This window comes from Cavia porcellus, unplaced genomic scaffold, assembly GCF_034190915.1.
Source record: "Cavia porcellus strain 051 isolate PalLab524CR breed Dunkin Hartley unplaced genomic scaffold, mCavPor4.1 scaffold_14, whole genome shotgun sequence".
NCBI classification, from domain to species: domain Eukaryota; kingdom Metazoa; phylum Chordata; class Mammalia; order Rodentia; family Caviidae; genus Cavia; species Cavia porcellus.
In genome coordinates, this window is record NW_026947497.1 from 15,881,550 (window position 1) to 15,894,688 (window position 13,139).

Consider the following 13,139-nt stretch of genomic DNA (forward strand, 5'->3'; position numbering starts at 1 on the left):
TTTGGTTTATCTCTCTGATATTCTGTGCATGATCAGAAACCATAAGGTCATGAATATATTGAAATATCTAGTCTTTAGTCGGGGTAACAAGAGTACATTTTGTTAAGTGGATCAGGGAGGCTTTCCGTCCTACGGTTAAGGACTATCTAGAGGACTAAGGTTTACCACTCAAGGCTCTCCTCAACATAGACAATGCTGCTTCTCACTCATGAAATTTGAAAGAACAATTGGCAGATGAATTCCCAAGGCTCCTCTAACAACATCAGTGCTCTGCTCAAGCCTATGGATCAGCAAGTTATACCTAACTTTAAGAAGTTATACATCAAAGGACACTTCCAGAGAGTTCTTGAAGAAACATATAGCAATGTTCTTTCCTGAGTGGGATTAATTGAGAAATTCTGTACCAGTGTCTCTATAAGGAAGTTGAGATCTTCCTGGAAGAAATTATGGCCTAAAAGTATACAGGTAAGAGATTCTGAAGTTTGTGTACAGCAGCTGGGCCTTCAACTGACTCTGCGGTTGATGATGACATTGTCACTACAGTGTGTAGGCTTGCGGGTAGACAGTGGTAACTGGTAAGTGGAACTGTCTGCAGAGAGTAATTAAGTAATTTCTGGCTGACCAATAGAGAATAACAAGGAGGAAATCACTGAAGAAGAGTGGGAGTATCAACAAACAGTGCAGCAAAGTTCTTCTGAAATAAAAGACATCCTGAAAAACTTCACCAAGCTACAAACATTTAAAGATTCATCCAGAGAAAAAGCTGACTCCTGCATTCACTTGCCTGATGACAATGTCATGTCATAGTACAGAATAGTGTTAAAGAAAAAAGGTGAAACAGATAGACTTAGACCAGTTTTTAGTTCTAAAAAGATTGAGACCTAGTGAGCCAGAAGCAGGAACTGATGGGCTACAGACTTTCCTAAAGAGAGAAAAGACCTCAGAGAGCCAGATTCCTGATGCTCTCAAGGAAGAGGACTCCTTCCAAACAATAAGACACTTCCATTCCATCCCCACTTCCTGCAAGCCAAAGACAACAACTTGAATGGTTAGTACAATATGAAATTTTTATTGCTGGTAAATGAGGCACATTGTATAACATTTTGGTGAATACACTAGGAAAATCATAAATTATGCACATTATGCAGCACTTTTTATTATGAAAAAGTTAAGTGATGTTTGGGAGGTTTAGAACACATTAACACATTTCCATTATTCCTTATGGGAAACATATCCTTGACTTAAAACTAACTTGAGTTACAATCACTTCTCATGAACTGAGTTCGTAAGTCAAAGGTCCACTGTACATCTCTACCAACAAATGACAGTTTATCTCACGATCACTTCTTATCTTCTGTATCCTTGACCAGCATCTGCTTTATTCCTCCAGTCTTTCATTATTCTTTATTCTCTGCAGAGAAGATAGTGATATTCTCAAAATACAAATTAGATTATTTCATTTTCACGCATAAAAAGCCTGCTTCCACTGCAAAAAAATAAATTACAACAATTTCAGTACTCTGTCCATGTTATTGCCTCCTTTCAAGTACTCCTTTGTGTCTGGCTTATAATAAATATTGTTTAATTATTGCTTTATGAATGAACATAATAATTTCTAATATATGACACAATTTATTTTTGTATGCTCTAAATTACTTGCTGTTCTTTCACAACCAAGCCAAAACAACAAAAACAAAAAAATCACGGAAAAAATGTTTGAGCAAATTTAGCTATTTAATGTATACCCAACATCTAATATGACTCCTCAACTATCAATTGACCAGTAGTAATTGTACTTAAAATGTATATAAAATGAAAAGTTGGGAAAGACTTGTGACCTACAAGTGGGAAATGCTACCTGCAAGGAAGTTTTGGAAAGCCTGTGTGATGCACTTGTGAGTGTGTGTGTGTTTCTGTGTATCCATATCGCAAATGTGGGAACTGCCATGTGTGAACTCATTTCCAACTTTTCCAATAATGATGACTTGTTGTATACATGGATATATATGTATGCATGTGAATATATCCATTGAAATTTTATTTTAAAGTGTCAAAACTAGAAATTAGTGATAAAATTTACATGCTATTGATCTGCTTTCCTTGTCTTGATCTCACTTATTATAAACAGGTATAAAAAATTAGCCAATTAATTTTATGCATTTTCCTCAATTATTTTCATATTTAAATACACAACATTGCTTTCTGTTTTATAACTCCTTTCTATCAATTTCAGGGCTATATGTTCAGTTATAAAAAGAAGTTCTATATAAATTATGTCATGTATTTATTTCAAAATATGAAAGGTATGTGGCAGAACCATACTCTTCCTCAAAAATTAAAAAAAAAAAAAAAGAAACATGGCCTTAGAGTTAAAGACTTTTCAAAGAAAATTATCCTGAATTACAGTTGTAGATCCAGTGCTTTTGCACTGGTATTACAAGTGATTTTATATGTGAAAGAGAAAGGCAGGAGGCACAGAGTCACCAAAACAATGTGAGGCCCGAATCAGAGGGACATAGGCACTGGGTTTAAAGATGAGAAAGGGTTTATGAGCCCTGGAATTCATACGACCTCAGGATTTGGAAAAGACATACACGAAAATGTCCCCCAGCTATAGCCTCCTACCCACAGTCCCAAAAATGCAGCCTTGCTGATCCACTGGTTTTAGCCCAGTGAAACCATTTGAGATTCTGATCTCCAGAATTCTAAAATAATACATTTGGCTGCTTTAGGCCACGGATTTTATGGTAATTTATTATAGTAGCAATCAGGAGCTAATACTGGGATCTCAAAGTAAATTGATCTCAGTGGAGAGAAACTAGTAAAGAAGACTGACTGAAGACTGCTATATGCAGAAGAAAGATTGAACTCAGTTCCTGCAAAGTGCTAGTGTGAGCTAGAGGAAGAGGTCTTAGGAGAATATTATGGTGAAGCTGGTCATTGTGAATAGATTGTTTGTGTTTTCTAATCATCATTTAATGGAAGATAGCCTCCTACCTGCCCATAGAAACTGCAAATAAAAGCCTGCATTTTCTTCCTTTCTTCCTGTCTTTTTCTCTCTCTTTCCCCTTCTTTTCCTCTCCCCACCTCACTGGGAATTGAATCCAGGGTCTTAGGGTTCAGCTATATTTCTAACCTTATTTTTTAAAAAACAACCTTTTTTTAAGACAAGTTCTCATTAAGTTGCCCAAATAGAGCTCAAATTTCAGATGCTGTTATTCTCAGCTAGGATCTTATCTATCTTGATTCCTTTTCAGAGCAACAGTACGCAGGTCCTTGAAAAAGATAATCCTCAGCTGTAAAACTGGCAAAACATTTTTAAATTATAAAACTCCACAATTGAGCAAAAGCAGAATCACAAATTTTCCAAAGTAAAAAGAGAGGTAAGGCAATTAAAGCAGGATTGTCTAAAATTTAGTCAAGGAGAATGATAAGATTGTCTTTTCCAGAAAGCATTGTCAGTATTTGTTTAAAAATTGTTACTGCCTCTGCTAGAGCTGAGAATGATTCAGTTAGATAGGTTTTAATTGTGTTTTTAGTTTTTTTTTAAGTCACATTTCTCAAAATTTTGAATAATCAATCTTTTGGTGAATTTCTCATAGTTATTATTATTATTCTCAGAATTTATTTGAAATCTTACCTTTTCCATGCACCTTTCCCTAGTTTTCCATCCAGTTAACTCTCTCATCAAAAACTGCACAACTCAGTATGTGCCTTCTTACAATCTGTATTTGTGTCTCATCATCAATATTTAGATTACATAAATGAGGCTAAAACTTGGTTCTCTCTTTTCTATACATTTCTTCACTTAAAAGATATCATATTCTTAATATTAGAGGTATAGTAGATACAAATATAAGTCCATTGTTTGACTATAATAACTCTTGAATTTATCAGCATGGGAAGAATGAAAATTTCAAAATGCTAAAATTTTTGGAATAATCTAATAGAAAAATATAAATGCATCTATAGTACTCTGGTTTGAAACTACAACATTTATGAAGGTATTTTTGTTTCTTCTTAGAAGCACCATGTTGCAGGTATAAGGGATGTTGTTGTCAGATACGGATTTGCATAAGGTAAATACTTTGATTTGAGATAATATGTAACAGTAGCATGCACAACTGCTATGACTAAACCCTGCAAAACCCCCTACCATGGCAGAAACGTTATGCATCTGCACTCTTCCATACATTAGCCACTGGCCATATGGTACTATTTGGTACTTGGCATATGGTTAGTGTGCTTAAAGAGCTGAATTCTTGATTTTATTTCACTTTGATTAATTTAATTTATGGCTTATGGCTACCACATTGGAAAGCATGGCACTTGAACCAAAGTTTCTATAATTATCTTCCATAATAGGAATAAACCTGACCACAGAGAAAAACCCCACAATATCAGTGATACAAGATAATGAACATAAAAACATTGAAAATACTATATACAGTAGTGCACATTTTATTTCAAAAAATACAGAGCCATAAACAAAGTACCATAGTTCCTAAACATTGGTATTGTTATCAAAAGGCTAGGAAGAAGACATGTTGAATCAAAGATATAAAAGTCAATATTTTCACAATGGAAAATCTGGTTAATCTAATCCTAAAATCAAAACAGATACATAATCTATTATGGAGCATAATCTTATTTGTTTTTACCTTATATGACCTTTTAAATGATTAATATCCTAGTACCACCTAATCTGGCTCTAAAAGTTATTTCTGAATTTAATTTGGAGAGAACAGTTAAATCAAAAAGGTGATGTCAATTCCACTATGAAAAGTCTTGACACTTCCCACTAGGCAGAGTTCTAAACTTTGACAGTGTTCATTCTTTTGGATGTCCTACAGACTGCTTTCAAGAAGTTTAAAGTCTTTGTTATTCGTTGCTCCCCTGAATTTTGCACCTCAATTCATAATTCATCGTTGATTTAATTAACTTCAAGTAACACCCACAATGCAGCTGACAAAGCGAAGAACTGATAACAGCTGGGGAAACAAAAGAAAAGAGAGAATAGCAGAGCCTCAGATGAAATGAAATGACACATTAGAGAGAATGTTAACACAGAGGAAATTCATGTTAGAGAATAATGTTGTACTTTCTGTAATCAAGAGAGAGGCCCATGATTGAATCCCGCATGTCATTTTGGGGCTGCTCTGGAAAATGCAGGCAGTGCTCTCTGGTGAGCCCAGTGTGTCTTTAAGCATGGTGAAAGTAATTACAAAACATGGCTAAATCTTTTCCCAGTTCATTGTCTGCAGAGACATGGTGATCATTAAACAATTAGGTCTTCTGGGTTTTAATGTATGCCTTATCAGTTGCATCACTTACAACTTCTGCAATTTATTCTATGAACATTAAACCATAACTTTCTCACTATTGATTGTGAATTTGAGAGACTTAAAAAAAAAACAAATAATTGCCATAAGTTCACAGAGACCTTTGATAACAAACATAGAATTTCAATTTAGAAGGTGTTGACATTTGCAAAAGAAAGTAACTTTTGTATTTTTAGAAGAATTACATGCAAAACCCAGATTAATCAACTGTGAATTGTGAAATATTTATCTACAAAATTTAGAAAATTCAATTTAGCTCCATATTTCAGAAATATTAATTGTGATGTACTTTCATGAACTAATAATTTGTTCTTCCTCACTCTTGAAGTTGACCATTCAAATATTGGAAAATATCTCACTAAGGAATATTTTTGTGGATGGGGAACTATTTAGATCTGTATTTTGTTATTGTACTAAAAGATTTTCATAAATGATGGAATTTCTATGATAGGCATTATAAAGTAATTCATTCATTGTGAAGCCAGCCATCAGAATTAAAATCATGATCTGCTGTTTATCCTCTATATTGTCTTGAGCAAGTTACTGAAGCTGTCTCTGATTTGTTTGTGGCCACAATAAGAGCCAAAGAAGAGGATGCTTGTCAGAGCCCACAGCCCCCATCTCCTAGATTTCTTCATATTCTTTTGTCCATCCTGGAACCAATGTAAGCTGTTACAGTTGGGAGAGGACCATGAACAAAAGACAAGAGATGGATGCAGAACATGTAGCCCCTGAACACCATACCTGAGGTGCCCAGTGGTGAAGATTGCTCATTTGACAAAATCAAATGCTCCCACACTCTGTGGGAATCCACTGTAGGTTTCTCCGAGGGCATGCTTTCTACTAACCTGCTTTGAAAGAGAAAGAATTTTGGGTTCACTATGTTAACAACCCTCATGATAAATGCCCCAGATTGCACATATATGAACAGTGGAATAAAGACTTTCCTCAGAAGGTTTTATTGGGGCAGATTCTTTCAAATACTTCACAAAGTTTCTGCTTAGATGTAATCTAGGTAAACACTGTTGTTTCATCTTCTGCCAATGGGAATTCAGAGGAATCATCATTACAGGATCTGAGGGACCAAATGCTCAGTGTGTCTTCAGCACCCTGCTGAGAGAATCCAAGCACAGAGTAACTTTTGAAGTCATCCTGGGTCCTGTCCTCTAATCAGTACCACAGGAGGCACTAAATAAGATGAGAATGGGTCCCAGAGATACCTTTAATAGGGGTGATTATGATTCACAGGATAAATCACTGGTTATATCTCCCTAAAGTAAAGCTGAACAATTAAACAGTAGGCTGGGTAGAAAGCATCAAGAAGCCAGAGGCCTAACTGCTTGCTAGGAGATCAGAAACAGAAACATTTTATTGTGCAATAAAAATTTAAAACACTTCACAATCTTAAATACTTTGCAAGGTTCAGGGACCGTGTCCAACCTCATGTTTTATAGTAAACTAAGTTCAATCATTGGCAGCTCAATAAATAACAATAAAAGTTCTCCCACTGGGAGGATATTACCAAGTATTTCTCTTTTTATTTTTTACTTGATCACATAAGTCTCATATTATACTACTATTTAAAAAACATTCTACAGCAGTGTAAAAAAATGACAAGAGTTTACATAGTATCTTTGAGATTTCTTTTCTATAAATCATATTCTTTGAACTTTTGAAAATTCAAGTTGTCTAAGTATTTATGCTCTGAGTTTAACTGTTGAGTCACATTAGGTCAAGATTATGGGAAATTATTTAGTTAAAATAGAGTAATGTTATTTATGGTAAAATTAATTACCTCAAAATGTAATTACCTTTTGATTATATATGGCCATCCAGTAAAGATGTAACAGGCATTTTAATAACATTTTTTGCAACGAATCTAATCTGCCTTACCAAGTGATTTCTCTATTGTATTGAAAAGTAACATTTGCCTGAGTACCAGTCTCCCATTAGATCATATTAGAAAGCATTTACAGAGTATAAAAGGACCAAAACACAAAGATTTCATGAAGGTGTGTTCAAAGGCTCCTTCCAGCCTGCAGTATGTAATTTAAGCAACTTCTGTAGTAGTGAACAAAATGATTTGCTTAAATCCTGGACCCCAAGTGAAACTAGGCTCCTTCAAAGTGAATAGTCAGTCAATGGACATGGGACCTGTTAGGAAGAGAGTAAGTGAAAGCTGCTAGGACAACAGACAGAGACTTATTTAACTGCCAGACTTCCATATACTGGCTATCTACTGAACTCAGTTTGTTTCTACCAGCTATAAATTGATGACTTCTGTATAACAATAGTCCTGTCATTTCCACATTGAACACCATACTCTGGAAACCAGGGATACATGGTAAGTCGTACAGTTCTAATATACTTTAGCATTGCCTAACAAAAATTCTCATTTCCTCACAAGAGAAATGGAAAGCGATACACAGCAGTCGTTCATGTACATCACCATGATGATAATATTAGGAAACCATGATTTTAAGAAGCTACTAGCTCACAAGAGTGCCTCATTCATGGGTGAGACGGAGATATTTATAAACTGACTTCAGGAATGTTAGACCTTTTTCCTTTTTTAATCCTTCATTCTTTTGTTCTTTCTGTTTGATTAGACAGGATGTTGCTATGTAGTGAAGGTTGGCCTTGGGCTCACTATGTGGCCCAGACTAGGCTCAAACTCAGGTGATCCTTCTGCCTCAACCTTCCCAATGCTGGGTTTTCAAGCATATACCACCATGCTATTGTTTACCCTTTAAACAGTGTAAGGTCATAGAATTCCCTCTGAATCAAGCAAGGGCAAGGGGCCATTTTTGAAGCTGAGTATGAGATCCTCATTAGATGAAAAGCCTGCCCGAGCTTGGATATGGACTTCCTCACATGAAAAATGGTGAAAAGTAAGTTTTTATTGTTGATAAATTACTCGCTCTGTGGCTTTCTTCTATACAGTCATAAACAAAGACATGGCCCTGTACAAAACAAGTTTACTTGTATCAGCAGAGGTTCTGACACCCTAAATAGTCTTTTACTCATTTTCCCTGCTGTTGGAATTTTGATGGGCACATGGTATGAGAGTTTCAATAGAAAAAAAATGGCTTAAACACAAATTTTTAGTAATTAATTAACAAATTTCTCAACTTCTTATCTATTGTTCCCTAACCAAGTAATGAAGACTGGTGAAATTCCATTATAAATGACAATATTATATCAATTACATATTTTGTTCAAAAAGTAAATTTTAAAAAGAAAAGTTTAAAAGGATTTATTTTCCCACATGTATGAAAAAGTTTTCACAGATTCCATTTATAAGCACCTCTTATTGGGTGAATATGTGTATGTGTGTGAGAAAAGCTGGTTCCATCCTGTATAAATTATATTTATCCTAAGATCGTGGCAGCAAAACAGGACATCTCAAAGCTTTAAAAGTGCACAAAACCTATCTGTGTCCTAGAATCTTCACTTAAAATCCTGAAATATTATTGAATTCCTTAGATCAAGGAACATATTTTGATCATTTCTTTAAATTAGATTTATGTAATGCATCTGTGAATCAAGAGAAAATGTCACTTTTTTTTTACAAAATGCATTTTCAATATACACCTAGGAATTGTGAGGAGAAGCAGAAAAGGTGTTGAACACATTTAACATTTTATAGCAGCTCAATAAGTAAAGAAAGTGAGCTATATATTGGATAAATTATCAAACTTGTTGAATGAAATCAAGGTTATGTTAGCTGTCCATTTCCAAAAAAAAATGCTTTCACAAAGCAATACTTTTTTATGGTAAAATTTAACATGAGATTCAACTCCGTAAAAGTAGACTACATAAACTTGGTTTTGTAAATGATTTTATTTAGACAAATAATTTGATTACCAGTTACCCCAGACTTATCACCTTGTCAAGTATTAGTTAATTCTATGCCAATTCAGAAGGATAATTTATCAACAATGGAAAAGTTATTAGCTCACATGATCTTATTGCATGAACTTTAAAAATATGTTTTCCAATATTTGCAGTCTTCTTTCATATTTCATTCAGAAATATGCATCATCCTCATACTAAAATCACCAATTGTACTGAGTCTATAATTTTTTTAATTCATTCTTTTATTTTATTTATTTATTTATTTGTTTGTTTGTTTGTTGGTACCGGGGATTGAACTCATGACTGCATGCTTGCAAGGCAGGTGCTTATGCTGCTGAGCTAAATCTTCAGCCCGAGCCTATAATTTTTAAATTATATCTCTTATGCTACCTACTTTAATTTCTTATAGTGGATTCTTAAAAATAAATGAAAAAAAAATAAGCCAAATTGAAATGCAGACACTCCTTCAGTTTATCTTCTGTTCATAATATTAATTATAATATCAACAATACATATTTTATTGCATGTGTGAATCCATTCTGTTAAGTTTCTATCTAGGTATAAGATTTCTTTTTTTGTTTGTTTGTTTTACAGGGAAATAAAAGGAAATAGATATAACTCAGTGGCATAAGCGCTTGCTTGACAAGTGCAAGGCCTTGAGTTCAATTCTTGGTACCAAAAGGAAAAAATATCAAAACAGAGATACAGAATTTCAAAACAAGAAAATAGGAAATTAGCAATGGTTAATGTATTGTGCATTGTTATCTTCAAAATAGTTGCTCAGATTACAAGATGCATGAAAATTGATCAAACACTATAAGCACAACCCATTTTTTGCAAAGAACTAAAAGAAATCAATATTATACTATCTTACCTATTTTTTCTGTATTTTATTTTTCCTTTCTTCTTTTCTCTTGTCACGCATTTCAGTTGTGCTTTCCTTTAACTTTAGCAGTATCTATTGTACATTTTAGATCTTATTTACTTTTTCAAGGGTTTTGTTTTGTTTTGTTTTGTTTGTACAGAGATCAAACTCTTGACCTCGTGCTTGCCAGACAGGCGCTTATGCTGCTGAGCCAAATCCCCAGGAAGCTTTTCAATTTCTTACACCAACGACACAATACAGTGTTTACACATACAAGTTTGACTTATTTCATTTATGAATATGATCTGTAGTGGCATCTATTTACCTATAAAAGCCTCAAGTTTATGACTTTGCTACTTTAGGTCTCTTCTGTTTCCAAAATAATTTTAGGAATGTTTTCTCTAGATCTGTAAGGTATGTAAATGTATTTTGATCAGGAAGCATTAAATCTGTAAAACAGCTTTGGAAGTATGACCATTTTCACAACATTTTCTTCCTATTCATGAGCAAGGGAACGACGTCATTCCATTTTCTGATCTCTTCTTTGATCTCTTTTCAGAGTGCTGTAACTTTCAATGTACAGATCTGCCATTTCCTTTGTTAGATTGATTCTTAAGCATTTCAGTTTCTTGGTGCTACCATGAAGTTTGTGTTTTCCTTAATTTCCCTCTTAGTAAGTTTTTTGTTTGTGAACAGGAATACTACTGATAACTGAGTGTTTACTTTGTATCCAACTGTGCTATGAATTTGTTTATTAAATCTAAAATCTAAAATGTTTTGGTGGTCTTTTTTGTAGAATATCATGCCATCTGCAAATAATTTTACTTCTTCCTTTCTTGTCTTATTCTTTTTATTTTTCTCTCGACTAATTGGTCTGGCTAATGTTTCCAGATCTATATTGAATAAGAGTAATGATAGCAGACATCCTTATCTTGTTCCTGATTTTAGAGTGAAATCTTTCAGTTTTTGTCCACTTAGAATAACACTGGATGTTGATTTGCCTTAGATGGTTGTTGTCAGATTGAAGTAATGACCATCTACTCTAACTTTCTCTAAGGTTTTTTTGTCATGAATGAATGTTGGACTTTCTCAAAGGATTTTCTACTTATATTAAGATGTGCAGGCGATTTTTGTCTTTTACATTTATTGATTTGTGATGTGGAACCATCCTTGCATTCCTGGGATGAATCCCACTGATCATGGTGTACAAATCTTTGATGATTTGCTGCATTATGTTTGCTAGTATTTTATTGAAGATTTTTAAATGAATGCTTATTAGGGAGATTGGCCTTTAGTTTTATTTTTTGTTAATGTTTTTATCTGGCTTTGATATCAGAGTGATACTTGCCTCCAGAATGAGTTAGGGAGAATTGCTTCCTTTTCAATGTCATTAAAGAGTTTGAGGAGTACTGGCATTAAATCTTCTCTCAATTTCTTGCAGAATTCAGCCACGAATTTGGTAGAACTTGGGATTTTTTTTGTTCATAAGTTTTTAATTATGTTTCCAATTTCATTAGCCAATATAGGGTTATTCAGAATTGTTATATCTTCTTGACTCAGCTTTGTTAATTCGTAGGTTTCTAGGAATGTGTCTATTTCTTTTTGTGTTTTTTATCCTGAGTAAAGATTTTCATAGTACATATTGATGATCTGAATTTCCAGGTTCTGTAGTGATTTTTTCCCTTATTACATGAACTTGAATTTATTCTTTCCTTTTTATGATAAGGTAGGAGGCTAGGAGTTTATCAATTTTATTTATTCTTTCAAAGAAACAACTCCAGTTTGTTAATTCTTTGTATTGTTTTCTTCTACCAATTGCATAAATTTCTGCTCTAGTCTTTAGAATATTCTCTCTTGTAGACGTTGGTCTTGTTTTGCCCTTTTTTGCTAGAAACTTGACATGCAGCATTAGGTTGTTTATTTGTGCTTACTCTGCTTTCTTTATGTGAGAATTCACTTGTATAAATTTTCCTCTGAAGATGGCTTTCATTACATCCCACAGGTTCTGGTAATTTGCATTCTAATTTTTTTTTTGAATGTAGGTATTTCTTAAATTCTTCTTTAGTAACATTTGTGATCATTGGCTGTTCATGAGTCTATTATTTAATTTCCATGTGTTTGCTGAATTTTTCTGGCTTGTTTTGCCATTAATATTCAATTTTATTGCATGATAGATAATATGAGTGGGATAATTTCAATTGCGTTTACTTAAGTATGTTCTATGAGCTAGTGTTTGTTCCATTTTAGAGAACATCCTTCATGCAGCTGAGAAGAATGTGTATTCTGATTTTTTGGGTGGAAGTCTCTGTAAATGTCTGCTAAATCAATTTGATCATAATTTTAGATCACTTTTGATATTTCTTCACTATTTTTTGTCTATTTTATCTATATATTTGTGGAAATTGGATATTAAGTTCCCATGTTACAGCTGTATCATTGTTTGTGTGGTTTTTCATGTCTATTAATATTTGTCTTATATATCTGGCTGTTATGATATTGGGCTTATATGTATTTAAGATTATTGTCTCTTCTTATTGAATTATACCCCTAACAAGTATGTAGTGGACTGCTTTATCTCTTTTGCTCATTCTTTATTTGAAGTTCACATTGTCTGCAAAGAGAATAGCTTCTGCTGCTTTTCTCTGGGTTCCTGTTACAATTAATATTGTTTTTAACCTTTGACTTTTAGTCTATGAATTTCTTTTGAGTTAATGTGTTTCTTGTACACAGCATAATGTTAGATCTTGTTTTTTTAATCCATTCTGCCAGTCTGTTTCTTTTGATTGGTGAATTGAGGCCATTTACTTTTATGATAATACCTGATATGTATTGGCTTGTCCTTGTCAATTTATTTTTCCTGTGATTGGTTCTCTACTCTTCCCTTGTGTTTACTTGCTTACCTTGCTAGGTGATTTCTTTCTGTTGTTGTTCTTGGAAGTTTGGTCATTTTTGCCTTTATCTAGAACGTCTTTTCAGTAACCTTTAACCTGTTTCTTCAGTTTTTCTGTATCATGTAAGTATCTTATTTCTCCATTAATTTTTGAAGTTGGTTTTGCAGGGTATTCTAAGCTGAG